The sequence below is a fragment of the Hirundo rustica genome, chromosome 4, assembly GCF_015227805.2.
Source record: "Hirundo rustica isolate bHirRus1 chromosome 4, bHirRus1.pri.v3, whole genome shotgun sequence".
Classification (NCBI taxonomy): domain Eukaryota; kingdom Metazoa; phylum Chordata; class Aves; order Passeriformes; family Hirundinidae; genus Hirundo; species Hirundo rustica.
The window spans coordinates 76,103,257-76,118,457 of record NC_053453.1 but is presented as its reverse complement, the minus strand read 5'-3'; the positions used below and the strand labels follow the sequence as shown (position 1 = coordinate 76,118,457).

General features: G+C 44.6%; 1 protein-coding gene across 2 annotated transcripts in view; it reads right to left on the bottom strand.

Moving 5' to 3' along the window:
* WASHC1 (WASH complex subunit 1) overlaps positions 1 to 10,243 on the bottom strand; it is a 39,470-nt gene extending 29,227 nt beyond the window's left edge. The window contains exon 1 of one of the 2 annotated variants that reach the window (XM_040061919.2): positions 10,174 to 10,243. The gene's annotated coding sequence lies outside the window, so the exon portion shown is untranslated. Of the gene's footprint in view, positions 1 to 9,945; positions 9,963 to 10,173 lie in introns of those variants that run through there. The other variant, XM_058420265.1, reaches the window with a different exon arrangement.
* Between the last annotated feature and the right edge of the window lie 4,958 nt (positions 10,244 to 15,201).

Below are 15,201 nucleotides of genomic sequence, written 5' to 3'. Positions count from 1 at the left end.
TCTGTTGTACTTGGAAGTCTGCAGGAGCTAGTTCAGAGGACAGTGCTATGTGCAACCTCCATTCCTGGCTCTATAGCAGTGCAGGCTGAGAATAATGTAGAAACACAGCCCATACTGGAGAAATTCACAAATCAGGAGCCTGAAGGGAGATGGTTGTAACATAAAAACCAGTTTAATATGTGGAAATTAGAGGGGTCTTCACATATTTTTTCTCTTCCCTATCTCGCTTCACAAAACAAGAAGAGAACAGATTAGACTTGCCTGCAGCCATTTCTGTATATTTAAGAAACACCATCCACCCTCTCCAAATTTTTCCTTTAAGATGATACCAAAGTAGGGTAGGAAAAGCCTCCTGTAAATGTGATGTGGTTGTCATTTAAGGGTATTCTTTTGGGATGTGGGGTTTGCTGAGTTGTTTTGAGGTTTTTTTGGTGGAGGTGTTTAGTAATGAATCATATAAGATGTAAGGGCATGTAGAAGCCTTTCCGTAGTTAATAAATTTGCAAGATCAAGATCAGCCATTAGAAAGCTGACTCTGCTGCCAGTCTAGGAAGCCTAGACTTATTATGTTTCATTTCATGCGTCACTGGCAGCCAGACTCTGTATCTGCACTCTTTAGCGGCAATGTATGCACACTGATTAGTCTTCTTGACTGAGCCTACTCTGCAGACAGGAAATTATTATTTAGAGCTGTAAAACATACAAGTTAATCTGAGAGGAGTACAGCTAATTTTGAGACAGCAGTGTTTGAACTGCTGACCACAATCAAGCTTCAATACTTTTCCTTTCAGATCTACTATTTGACTGCCACCACAGAATAAAGCCGATAACACATAAATAAACCAGATAACACAGCAAGGATGTGGTTATGAGTTACTCTGGCCCCAGCAGTAAAAGGAGTTTATAATACTCCCTGCCACTGGTCAAATCAGTGCTGCTAATGTTTGGGATGCCTATTTTAAACTCAAATCAGTTCAATGACCCAATTTACCGCAGCCAGATAAACAGCTGCAATTGTCTAGTCATGAAGCATAGTGGGAAGGAGGGACAAGAAGGAAACTTCTGAAACTTGCTTCATCATCAAAACCATTCTGGTGTAAAGGTAATCCTGAGAAAGCCAAGATTTTCACCTCTTGAGGCCAGATGAGATTATATAGTCCCAATATGATCTCTCAGACTCTCACCGATCCTAATTCTCCTAGTGTCCTTTCTAAAACCAAGCTCAGTTCAGCTGCTGACTGACAGATGCTCCCACTTGGGAGCAGTGCTCTGCTAGCTACTCCCAAACCATTTCTTCCCCTGCAGTCAGAAGCTATAGACTCTCCTTCAGGTCCCACTGCTCCCCTGCAAAGAGAGGAGCACCGAGTACTGGGCAAAGCAGGAAAATCCCTGGGTGCTCCTGCTCACAATGTCAAAGTTTGTCTGCCAGTAAACGTCACCTTCACAGGTTCTCAGTAAAGACTCTCAAAGCTTCAGATTCTCACCTTTCCTAAAAAACCCACAGGGGAGAAATATGGCAGACTCTGGAAATTACTGCCAGAGACAGATACAAGAGACAATTCCTTCCATGCAAGAGAACAAGTTGGAGGTCTGTAGCAAGGAGGGAAAACAGCAAAAATTACTAGACTTGGGCAAAATCCCATACTACAGCTGCTATTTGTTACCTCTTAGGACCAAACTAATTGGAGAAATAAGACAGTTTTACAAACAATTCGAGTAAGGGCCTCACCACATGGTTAGAATAAAAGGAGAATTGCTTCACATAACAGAGAGAGACTGCAGGAAATCAGGAATATTTCAAAAGGGAAAATTCAAAATATTCCCTGCAGAAGCCAGGAAGGAAAGCAAAGACTGAACATCACTCAGTAAGACTGACTCTTCCTTCATCTCAAACTCCAGCGCACTGAGAAGGAAGCAGTACATTTTCTTGCCAAACTCCACTATTGGAATTAGTACATAAAAAAAGCAAGTGCTGCATGTTAAAATATGTCAGCTCTTCTACCCTATCCAATGGGTGCCAAGCCTTCATGCAATATGAACAGTAAAGGTGCAAATAAACTGCTTATATCTTAAATATAGAAGGGAGTTCTAGTAAAGCAACAACCTAGTTCCAGTATCACTCCGGACTCTTACAGAGGGAGCTGGTATGCTCCCGCAGGAAGTACAGCATGCTGGAATTATGACAGCTGACATGAAATACTCTGATGCGACAGTGCGAAACAGACACACGTACCCAAAGAAAGTATGAGTCACAAAAAAAGATGTGAGATCACCCAAGAGATTTAATCATTAGTGGTGTGACCACCAACGGGTCACACAATGCAGAAGAAACAGCAACACAGAACTTTTTTTGTTTTTTTGCGATCCAAGAGGCTCTGGAAAAGAGCTGCAGCATCTGAGGGCTCCAGCCATTTTTTATTCAATTATTTTTTCTATGCCAACTTTCATGATGAAGACAAATATGCTCTGGTGTTATATAACAACCTCATTTACCTTATTAAAGTGAAAACAAAGACAAAAAGGTTGCTTTCTCACTGCACCACCTGCTTCCTGATCTGGAATTTCTGACTAGAGCTACTGACTGCTCAGATTTACACATCTGCCTTAAGCTGTCTGTGACTTTCACCTCAGGCAGGCTGGTCCAAAGCTTCTCAGGGCTGGTGCCTATTCCTCAGCACACAAAGCTGTTCTCTCAATCCCAGTGCCAACACCCACACTGGCAAAAGCTGAGAGAAACAGCAGGAGTGGGAAGCACAATCTTCACCAGACTGTCTCGCCATCCCAAAAGACGTAAACCAGGACAGAGAGAGGCTGAGCACTCCAGGGTTTTCAGGCATTTGGAACCAACAGCTGGGCCTACTGTCACTCACCAGAGCCAGGTCTAATACCCTGAGAGACACGTGGAGCTCTGCCACCGGAAAAGGAAGTATACAATTCACCGCACCGGATAGGTAGAGAAACACTCCACAAACACTCCACTTGCTTTGCTCACCTCTCTCCATATGAATAAAACTTATGTTAAGGCAAGCCCCAAAACATTTGCTAAAGAGCAAACAGAGTTTGTAAAAGAAGCAACGCTTCCTTAAGTTCTTTAGAAAATACTGCTCTATGGAGGAATGACCATTGGGATGATTATCTAAATATAAAACAACCCCACAGCCCTAAAATATCTTCATTTTTCAAAGGAACATAAACAAAGGCAATACTAAAAAAACAGCGTGGCTGCCCTTAATACAGGCAGAATGTAAAGCTATATACAAGCACTTACCAGACGTGTACTTTGCTGTGAAAAAAGGCAAGACATCAACAATATCTGCTTCCTTAACATATTTCAAGAAACTAAAAAGAGCAGGCTCAGGGGAGAAGAGGGATTAAATACTTTGAAAAAAATCATCAGTGTGTATACTTCAAAGCTACAATGGCTGTTTCAGCAATTACTTTGCTGCTGCTTCTGGAAAGGCAGCATGACCTAGAGGCCTTTAAATCCCACAGGCAGTAACATATCCAAAAAGAAGTGACAGGCTATCTCTAACCCTATGTTTCTCTTTTGCAGGATCCTTATAAAAGATCAACACCTTGTAACCACCCATAAGGACACAGGGATCAGCAATACGCAATAAAACATGTCTGCATATCCCTCACCACACCTCACTACCCCACCACCACCAGTATGGTTCCAAAGTGGGAACAGACTGAGCTAGAATGAAGCACAGGTCAAGACCAAATACACTTAAAAGATGGAGGAGACAGACTCTGGGCATACCTTATCAGAGTGTGCTATCTCCTCTGACAGAGGAAAGTCACATCCATAACTTGGTTAACCATTAGAAGTCACCCCAAATTCCTCCCTGGGAATAATTCTTACACATAATACTTTCTACCATGTTTACCTGGACAAACATTTTTCCATGGTCAAATCTGCTAGCATGTTCAAGTTATACTTTGATTGTTCTGGAGGCTTGCCTAGAGGCTATCCCAACAAAATATCAGAACTAAATCCTCCAAGGAAAAAATAACATATAAAAAGTTAATTATAACACCTTGCCCTCCACAGATAAAGCACACTCCTATTTTTATCAGCAGTAAAACCAGAAAGCTGTATTTAAAAAAAAAACTTGAAAAGCAAAACATGTCACTGTACATGCTCTTCCTGTTCAGGGGCAAGACAAGGCAGGACAAGGCATCACACAGATGGAGACACTGAAACAAAAGCTAGAAATTGTTCAAATGCAGCATAGGAGCCTACATACAAGTCCTATTATTATGCAGCACACAATCATTCTGCCCTGTGTTGACCTTCATGGGAGGGAACGAAATTTAGATCTTCAGCAGAGCACACAAAAGGTAACTATCCTGGATAAGTGGGCAGGATGCATTTCCAGCAGTGAGATGAGAGGTTCACCAGAGTCCCTGAGGTAATCCAACCTGGGTATGTTAAGAGGATGAAAAGTCTATTTATATTTTTTTAATTAACTGTCTTCTACAGTGTTATTAAGCAGTAATCAAAGATGCAGATGCCACTGATTTGACTGGTAAGAAAGTACACTGCGCTGAATATTAAGGAACTCTGCCCCTATAAATAGGTCTAATCACCATCTGAAGGCTGGAAGGCAGTGATGAAAGAAAGCATTAATAAGATCCTAATTAGGCCCTGTAGCAGGCTGTACTCCACCAGGGTGCTCATGTTACTTGATGTCTCTTAATAGCAGCACCCTCAAACTCCATTGTAGATGCTACTGCTTTGGTCTCAAGACCTCTAGTAGTTATTTCAGGCAAGAGTGGGGTTTCTCCATCTTTGGAGTACTTGGGATCAGCTGGGATTTTGCCTCCCAGTGCTATTTCTGGAACAAAACGACTCCAGATTTCAGCTCTCCCACCCTGCTCACTATTAAGGAGTGAATTAAACTGAGGAGCTGGAGTTCCCCACACACAGATACTGGCAACATGTGTAGGAAAGTGAAAAGCTTGAGAAGCCATCATTCTCCTTCCCTCTTAGCAGCACAAGCACATCGCGGCCCAATCTACATCACAAGGTTACTTTAGCCACAGCTGTAAAAACCATTTCTGCTCCTCTCCTCCAGCTTTAGAGGACACTTACTCAACCTCAGTCTTTCAGCCTATCCTTACAGTATAGCATTACCTCAGAAGAACATCAGCAATGAAAAGTCCATGTAGAAAATGAATCCTACAAGGCATCTCCTGCTCCCACAACTGCTCATTGATATGGGACTACCTGAACAGCCAAAACCTTTTCAAAAGGATTCAGGCTCACATCACACCATGGCCCTGCAGAAGCAGTAGAGCACTGCAGAGCCTGACAGTCAGCAGGACTACCTGAAGAAAAGCACTGGCCTGTTAAAATTCTGCTTCCGAAAGTGTGAGCCCAGCATTTAGGGTACCTCCTTCTCAAGAAGCCAGAGCCTGTTAAAAAAACCTTTGACTCAGACACTTTGCTTTGAAAGACATAGTAGCTGCGGCAGCTACTATAGGTGAAAGCTGGAGACCCCCCCTTACCCAAAATACTTCTCACAGCCACTTAGATTTGTTGGTTTGTCACATACCGCTGTATCCCACTTAGGCTTAAGAGAAAGAATCAAAAATTGACATCTCAGAGCCCAGCTTTACAACAGCATGAGGCAAGTCCTTGGCAAAATACCAGACATTTAAAGATGGATTAGATACAACAAATTATATTGACTCTCCAGAAGAGAGAATGCTATTACAATATTTTTAAAGAGAATCTGAAAAGTAAAGACTTAGACAAATTCGGAGGTGCATTTCAATCCTACCAGCTCCATAAGCTAAGACCCCCTCTAAGCAACTACTGCCTTCAAGACAATCTTTCCCCTCAACACAGAGCTCTCTTTTGTGAAACACAGGCAGCCTCCCTCACTGCATCACCTTGCTGAGAAAGCCCTGTCCTCTAAGCACAGGCTGAAATTGATTTCCTCCAGCTGGATACATAAAGCTCATTTTGACAGACAGATGTTGATTTCTAAAGTTAATCAGATAATCCCCTCTGCAACTGCCACCTTTGGCTCTCATCAGTAATGGAGACAAACAGATGCTGTAATGAACAATTGATCTGATTCCAGGGAAGCATATATATACAACTGACCACAAATGCTCTGCTAATTGCCTGCCTTCCCTTCCTATCATTATTTATTACTAAAGAAATAGCTTAGCTACACCTACTATACAGACGTCATAATTAAAGTTAAGAATCCCACCCCAAACGTCCAGACACAGCTCTTTCTTTGATTTCCTAAATGGGGGTGCTTTGGTTTTGTATGCCTGAAGTACACAGAAGCCACTGACTATGGAAAGTCCTCTAGAGAGCCATTCCTCTGCAATAAGTTCTCTTAAACAATGGAATTCCAAAACCAGGCTAACCAGAATGATGATGCAGAGCTTCCTGCAGAATGTCCGGAGCTTCTCATTCTCACTATCAGACCACAGCAATACTTACTTCCAGAGACACACCATGTGGGAAGGAAGGGAAGGAATGGAAGGAATCCACCTAGTTTTTCCCCCTAATTTTCTGATGCAAAATCAGTTTCACCCTCCTGCAGAGGGACCTCAGCTGCAGATCTAACCACCGCCACATCTCACTGCCACAAATCATAACTCGCAATGTCCTGGTTTCCACCTCCGCATTCAGTACCCTCTGCTCCAAAGTTCTGGAGTTTTACAGCCCCCAGGCTCCACATGCCATATTACAACAAGGCCTTAGACATTCAGTTAAGGAAACAACCAAATCAAACCAGCAACCAGATCAGTTCCTGCCTGTTTTACACATTCAAAAGCAAAGGTAATGCTTGCATTTCTAGAAGATGACAGGAGGGGAACTCACTAAATAAGGAATGTTTTCAAGTCTGTCCACATTTGTTAGAAGGAATATCCCTACAGAGTGGCCTGATTGACAGGAGCTGACAAAAAGCTGGGTCAAATAAATGAGACCTGGACGAAGTATTTTCTGGGAAAGGTTACCTTGTGAAGGGGTCTAAGCAGAGCTGATTAGCTACAGAAATTGCTTTTCTGACTGATAAAAATTATTTCCTTCAATCTCTTATACCACAGCCATGGGAAACGTAACAATTTCAGACATAATTCTCTCCTTCTTCTGCACATTACCTTTAATCTAAAAAAAGTGTTATTTAAAAAAAAAAAAAATCTGCCTTGCTTTCATCATTACTTCAATACTATTTTTCCCCAGCCCTCAATTTCTACCCTTCCCTTTCACTCCCCAAGCTGAGCTTGATATGACCACAGTAACCTTGGTATTACCCAGAAACCAGATTGCAGAGTAGTTCACAATAATTATCTGCCTTAAGTTTTCTGGCCCATGAACTCCTGAGCTCAGAGAAAAGAACAGCACTTTGTATCTGAAGGAACAAAGATTTTAAACTCAGTTTAAATATCTGGAGTGACAGAAGAAGGACAGATGCTAAGAATAGCAGCCTGTGCTGCTCTGGGAGTGCCTCAGGGCTCTGGAGGTGTGGCTGTTTCTCCCCCATTCAACGCATCCCAGGAATACAGACATTTTTCAGGCAGCCTCTACATCCCAGCTTTACTACTCAGACAAGACAAACATAATGAAACATCAGGAGAACTTATCAGCTAACCTTCCTAAAATAAAGTCTAAGCAAGGGACAGTTGACTGGAGCACCTCTGATTCCCAGAAAACTGTCATGCAGAAAAGCCACTACAAGGACACACCAAAGCCACTTTCCAGGCCTTGCCTCTGGCAAGAGCAACACTCTCTGCTCTGCTTCCTTTCACTGCTCCAGGAAGGCTCTGTATTTCAGGGGACTGCCTAGGAATGGGGGCAGTTCTAGCTTCTATCTCATCTACTCCAGCCCAGTCTGCAAATCCAGCAACACCAGCCACGCAACCTCCGTGAAATAAAGAGGTTATTCCAGGCAAACTCTCAGCTGACATTTGCCTCTATCACATGAAATGCCACAACCACTGTCAGCACTGTCCCACACTCCTTGCTGGAAGCTGCACTGTGATCTGCACAGAGTCAAGAATTAGTCTTCTCTGCACAGGGATAAAGAGCCTCCTCTTTGGAAGGATGTCTTTGGGAAAATCCAGGTGCTATTCAACCATTCAATATTGGAACCACATTTAATAACAAAAAAAGAAAAACAAACAAACAAACAAAACCCCACCAAAACACAAAACCCCACAAACAAATAAATAAAAAAACAAAAAGGAGGGGGAAAACCTTATCACAGGACTTCCTGTTGATTACCAAAATAAATACTATCAATGACCATCACTGCTGGACATGAATTGACATCCATCAACATCCTTTCTTCATGTGCACAGCCAGGTCTAGTAGTCCTGTGGTCTTCCTACTGCTGGCCAACTCATTATTTATTTCAAACATAGAAAAAGATTATTCAAATAATTGCAACTATCATATCAGCATTTGGGTTCACTTGTAAACACTGACAATATGGCTTTATTTGACAAATCATTACAACCAGCACAACTACTGGCCTGGGAGTGTACTTGGAATAGTACAAAACACCCGAACCCCATCACAAGCCATCAGCCAACTTTCTGAGGAAAAATCACAGAACACACAACACACAGTCCTGTGTCTCTCTCAGACACCTCCTTCTCTTTTTTTTGTTCCTCTGTCAACAGGCTGCAGCATGTCCCATCTGTCCCTACAGGGTACTTGATCTACACTGAAAAGAGGCATCGCCCTTACCATTCCCTGAAACACTGTGTGGAGCTCAGGAGTCCTGTATGTCACCGTCAGCTTGAGGATTCCATGCTCCATGCCTGCCTGGCAGATCTCCCAGTTCATGTTATGGCTCATCACCGAAGCACCACATAACAATCGCAGAATGGCTCAGGCTGGAAGGGACCTCAGTGGGTCATCTGGTCCAAGCCCTCGCTCAAGCAGACTCATTTCAGAGCACCCAGCACGGGACTGTACCCAAATGGTCCTTGAATATCCAGTGATGGAGACTGTACAACTTGTCTGGAAAATCTTTATTTGAAGCTGAACAGACCCAGCTCCCTCAGCCTGCCCACACAAGAGAGATGCTCCAGACCCTTAATCAACTTTGCCGCTCTCTGCTGAAGCTCCATCAGTCACATGCCCTGAGGAGTCCAGAAATGGATACAGAACTCTAGGCGCGGCCTCACCGACACTGGGCAGTGGGGCAGGATCACATCCCTCGACCTGCAGGGAATGCTTTTCCGAAGGCACCCAGGATAAGAACCATTTTCCAACCCCTCTGTTCCTCCCTGTGGTATATGTCCTAAAGTTAATTCGTGTTAAGCAATATGATATGTAATTGATTCACTGCTGAATGTAATAATACACCATGTAAAACTGATCTACTGTAAGTTTGGGGTAAGATCAGTAAACCTAAAACGGTGTGTATAGGGTTAACTTAGACGAAAAGCCGCACGGGGGGTGGGGACGCGAGGAATCCCTGCCGGGACCCGTTTTGGAAAAACACAAAAAGACGGAAAAAGGAGATGGGTGCCCTGACGATCAAATGATTACATCAGATCGATATGTTAACTGTTCCGGCCCGGTGTTAACATTTCCAAACCTTCTCCGGACACGGCAATCAGGACACTGTTCTTCGAAAACCCATTCAACAGACCCCGGACACGAACATGAATACCTAATGAAGCTACCGCGAGGCAAGAGTGTTACGGTCTCGGTCCACTCTCAGCGGAGGTCTGTATAAAAAACCAGCAGCGTTGGACCCAATTTGTGAACAGAGGGAGTAACAGGCTGACAGAGTCGGTTACCGTGTTCACCCAGTGCCGAAATCCCGGGATTCGACGCTGTCCCTTTTAATTGGGGCTATCGGAGACTGTGTTCAAGTCTCAAAATAAAATTCTAAATTTTGATTTACTGAATTTGGCCAGTGGTTTTTATTACACTCCCTAACAGGAGCTGCTAACCTCTCCTGCCCAACAGCCGGCGGGGTTCCCGACGGGCAGCGCCTGTGACCCCCGGATGTGACAGGCCGCAGCCCCAGCACGGCCCTCCGCGGAGACGCCGTTCGGGCCCGTTCCCGGAGCCGTTTCCCTGCGCCGCCGGCCGCGCCCGTGTTCCCGCGGCTCCCCCAGGGCTCTGAGGGCCCGGGCTCGACCCCGCGCGCGCTCCCCGCCACGCCGCGCGCCCCTCACCTGCCGCCCGCGGCCACGCCCCCTCGCGCCGCTCCGCTTCCGCCCTCACGGGTCCGTCACTTCCGCCCGGCTAGGGCGCCCCCCCGCGGGGCTTCCGTCCGACAGGAAGTGACAGGAAGTGACGAGCGGGGACGGGGATGTCCTGGGCTGTGAGGGACCCCCAGGGATGAGGGGGCGCAGCTGCCGGCCCTGCCCAGGACACCCCGAGAGTCACACCGTGTGCCCCAGAGCCTTGTCCAAACGCTCCCGGAGCTCCGGCAGGCTGCTGCTGTGCCCGCTGCCCTGGGGAGCTGTTCCAGCGCATGAACAACCTCTGGGGAAAAACCTTTCCCTGACAGCCACCTAAACCTGCCCTGGCACAGCTTCGGGCCATCCCCTGGGGCCACAGGTCACCAGACAGAGGAGATCCGTGCCTGCCCCCCTCCTCCCCTCTCGGGAAAGCTGAATATCACTGAGGGCTGCTCTCAGCCTCCGCCAGGCTGAACAAACCAAGTGACCTCAGCTGCTCCCCATGGGCTTCCAGTCCAGACTCTTCACCATCCTCATGGCCTTCCTTTGGACACTCTCTAATAGTTCCATTCCGACTTTTGCACCTGGCTGCTTCCACGTTATCTGGCATAAATGGCAAGCAAAAGGGGGACTCTCTGTCTCACGCTACTCTCCACTTCTCATGTTTAGAGTCGGCAATTTAAAAGCTGACTTAAACGGAGAATTTTTAAGACTGTTGCACTAGTTTGTTACCATGTTGCTTTCACACTTCCCTTTTCCATTTCAGCAACCAAGGTCTCCCAGCACAAATGCTCATGAAAAATGAATCGCAAGAGTGCATCTGTAGACATTAAACCCACACTTTAAAGGGCTCTGTGCTGCACATGACAGAAGTATTTGAATGCTTTTCTATTTCAGGATCAGAAACAATTTCTCAAAACTTATGTAAACAGTTAAAACTTCACATCATTTGAATAGCAAATACTAGCTTTTGGATGCACCAGGGATCACTTGTGATGGACATGCAGCATTAAAAGTGGTGCACAGGGGGAAAAAAATAAAGCAAGCCTCTTCAATCAAACAGGGAATGCACTTGAAGACATCAGCACCTACTCATGCATATTCACCTCAGGGGAAAAGTGTAAATTCATTACATAAATTACCTGTTGCAAATTGTTTGCTCAGTTCCACACCTTTGCAGTGGGAAGCACAGATTGAAGTGGGGTGTTGGACCCAGTGGAGTTGCAGAGGAGATCAGTAGCCAGCAGCAGCTTCCCTGTTTCAGAGCCTGCAGGAGGTGCAGTTCTTGCCCTTGTGATGTTTTAATGATGGGCCTGGTAGGACCCATAAGTATGGAAAGCATAAGGGCACAAGGCCCGAGCACTAAGGACCAGTGTAGGAGCTACTGAAACTCTCTGTGAGGAACAGAAAATCCTGACAAAAGCTCAAAGCAGATAAAAAATCAGATCTATCCAAGTCTGAGCGAGGAGCGTGTGTGTGGGTGCTAGGACCTGTCAAAAATAAAATGGGGAAGCGGATGCAAGAAGCACCAATCCAATCTATTCTTATCCATTTTTATTTATATATTACTGACAGAAAGCCCTTCAAATGCTTTTTGCTGCTTGGTGAAATCCAGTTCAAACCACTTACAAAATTCAAGAGAAAGCAAGAGGTGATGGCAGGCTGACACAGTCCCTTCCCATGTCCCCGTCGCAACCTGAGTAAGAGGAGCCAGCAGGTTTGCAAAATCCATCATTAAAGAACAAAAAGAGAGCTAAGAGAGAGAGAAAAGGAAGACTGGATCTTAGGCTGGGTGGGCAGTGCATCAGGGATACAGCAAGTCCTAGGTGAGAAGCAATAGCAGGGTAGCACTGGACTGGATAAAGCACTAGAAAGACCCTGGTAGTGGGTGAGAGGCTGTAAATGGTTGTAAACTCCTGAGAAATGTTGTCATATATGAAACGTCTTGTCTTGCAGACAAGATCTTTCTAAGTAGGCACAAGCAGGTGCGGACAACAGCACAGAAAGAGTCTGGAGGCAAATCAGGAGAGCAGCTGCTTGACACAGTGTTTAATTCAACTGCAAAGGCACCAGGGTTCATCCAGCTGCATGGCTTGGCTCATGGAACTGGCTGCTGGAGATGGAGCAACACCATTCTCAGCCAGTGGAATACTGGATACAGTTTCTTCTCTCTCCAGAAAAATGTTTACTGAATATATTTCATAACCTTTCACTGGCTTTTTGATAGTCTGGAGGACAGGACCCTTTTAGTTCAGCAAGGGCTACTCTCAGGGAGCTGACTGGTGACCACCAAGCTCACCCTGCACTACCTTGCACTGGAAGGTTTCAGCAAAAAAAAAGTCACACACAATATCTTTCTCCTCCAAAAAAAGGAGCACTGTTGTCTAGAGTCTCCTTCCGTCTGTTAGCTTTTCCGTCACTATAATATTTAAGGGCTTCCACCCTGTCCAGAACTTTTGCATAAAAGCTTTTTTTTCCCTGAAGGCTAGAGCCATTGCAATTACATATACACAAACCAATCACTCTTCTATTGTTGTGTCACAGACACAAATTCGTGTGCACCAGCCAATCCTTTTAGATTCACATTTGAACTCATTTTCACATTTCTTAAGTTGCATTTTCCCACCAGAGTGCTTTTTCTGAAGTAAAAAAATAAAAAAAGAAAAAAGAAAAAAGAAAAAAGAAAAAAAGAAAAAAATAATAATAAAAAAGCAAACCAAAACACTCAACCTTCAAGACATTAAATTAACTTGCTCCTTCTTTTATTATCTTTTATTGAGCAAAGTCACCTTGGGCAGGTAATTAGTGCCTCACTTTTCTCGCTAGAAAAACAGAAACAATAATATTTTCCCATCTTTGGTATTTTTAGGACAGAAAATGTTGCTTCTTAATATTTATTATAATGTTTTATACCAAAATTTAATAAAATAAAACTCAGAAGCTGAAGGAAAAATGTAAAAAGCAAAGGTGAGGAGAGTACAGAGTGCTGTTGTGGTTGTGTTTTGAAGGTGTTGGAAATTCTTGTAGTCTGTTGAACAGCATTTGTCAAACATTCAGGCAGAATGTCTGAGTGGCTTTCGCATGAGGCCAGAACACAGATCAGCTCTTACTCCAGACATGCCTCTTGTTTTGGGGGTTTTCAGATCTGAGGGATGTTTTGCTATTCCGGCTGGATGTAAGGTTGAGCCTACCTAGCCTTTAGAATCGTTTGGAGCTCAGATTTTGCTTCAGGTCTGACTCTAATGCTTTGCTTGTAGTGTTGCCTTAGAAGAACAGGCAGGAAGGAACTCTCCCTTGTTCTGTGTCTATTGAAAATTAGCACCTTGTCTGAGTGCACACTAACGATCAGTATATGCTCACAAGAAGTTGAAACAACAGAAAACTAAACAGTGTTCTGTTATTTGGAAGTGAAAAGTAAAAGGTGAGGTACCTTTATTTCCCCATAGCATACAGATGCTCTAACTGTAACATGAATACCTGTATTACCTCCTAAGTATTCTTACTGCAGGGGGATAAAATAGTGGCCAAGTGCAGCCCTCTTTCCTTTTGCACAAGCTTTCTTCTGACTCAGGTATCTGGAGACACTTTTTCCACGCACTTCCTTATAAAGATGTGGCTTTCCTCTTCCCCTAGCAGTGGGGCTTTGGGGTAAAATGCAGTGGAGTGGAACAAACTAGGGCCTGAAGTTGATAGAAGTACCATACCTGTACCCCTTCTCGACCACTCTTGTTTCTCCTCCTCCTCAACTCCTTCAGCTTCTACACTTTCTCCCCTATCATCCAAGCCTACTGCTCAGCCCTGGAGTCACAGCCTTAGACATCATTCATCAGCATCACATTACTTATTCCTCATGAGTGCCAGAGCCCTTCTGATGCCCTATCCCTGCAATGCCCATCAGACTGTAAGTTTCTCCAGGGCACAATGTGCCACAGCATTTCACACAGGGCTCAGGCTGAAGCACTCAGGTGATGTTGGGAACCAACCCCCTCAACCCTGTCCCCACAAGGAAAAAAAAAAAAAAAAAGCACAACTTCTCCAGCGCATACATGAGTATAAAATGACACTTGTATTACCTGCCCCGGTTAAAATGGTGCCTCTTTGTATGACTGCACTGAACTAGCATCTGACACACCTTGAACTGGTTGGTAAGGAAAAGCTGGATTGCAAAGTTCTCTGTCTTAAGTGTCACTGGCAGGACTCAACTATGAACTTCAAAGTGCCATTCTTCACATTGCAGCTACACAATTTTGCATTCTCACAGTAATAACCCTTATTGACTTGAAAAAAAAGGCACGTTTCTGAAATAAAGGTATGTCAGCGAAACAACGGTAACAAAAAATAGACCACAAAGAGTAGAAAGTCCCTGGAGAGGAGCACAGATGAGGATGGTGTTCTAGGCCCATTCTTTTATTCTGTGGCTCCTTTCCACACTGCCAGAACACCCCCAGCCCTGAGAGTCCTGAGTGGGGCTGACCTCACTGCCCACATGAGATCTGTGGGAGCACAGCACAGCAGTGTGGCCGCAGGCTAACGCTTTTATTTCTACAATAATGATTTCTATAATGTGTATTCCTAAGAGCATGGTAACAGGAGGTAGGGATCAAATCCACGCTTCTTGCATAACTGAACAGAGCAGTCCCGCTGGGCTAACTGGTAAGAGCTCAAACCTCCCATACCAGGCCTTTATAAAAAAATAAATGAGAGAGAGAAATATTAAGAACAGCCATGGCTAAAAGCAACAGGTATTCTAAGGTCATCCATTTAGCCATGTTCTCAACAGGCCCAATGAATTCTTCAACGTTAAAGTCAACACATACAAGACTCACAGAATCTGCAATGTTCTATTACACCCTCACATTCTGTAACAACCATGCACACAATCCTATACTCACATTCTGCAGCACCCAGCTATTTGCCACGCAGTCCCAGCTACCAGCTGGTATTCAAGCCAGAAGCCAGCTATCCAAAGCTTCTCCCCTTTCCTGCAGCCACGAGCCCCATTGCTGGCTGTCCTGTTGC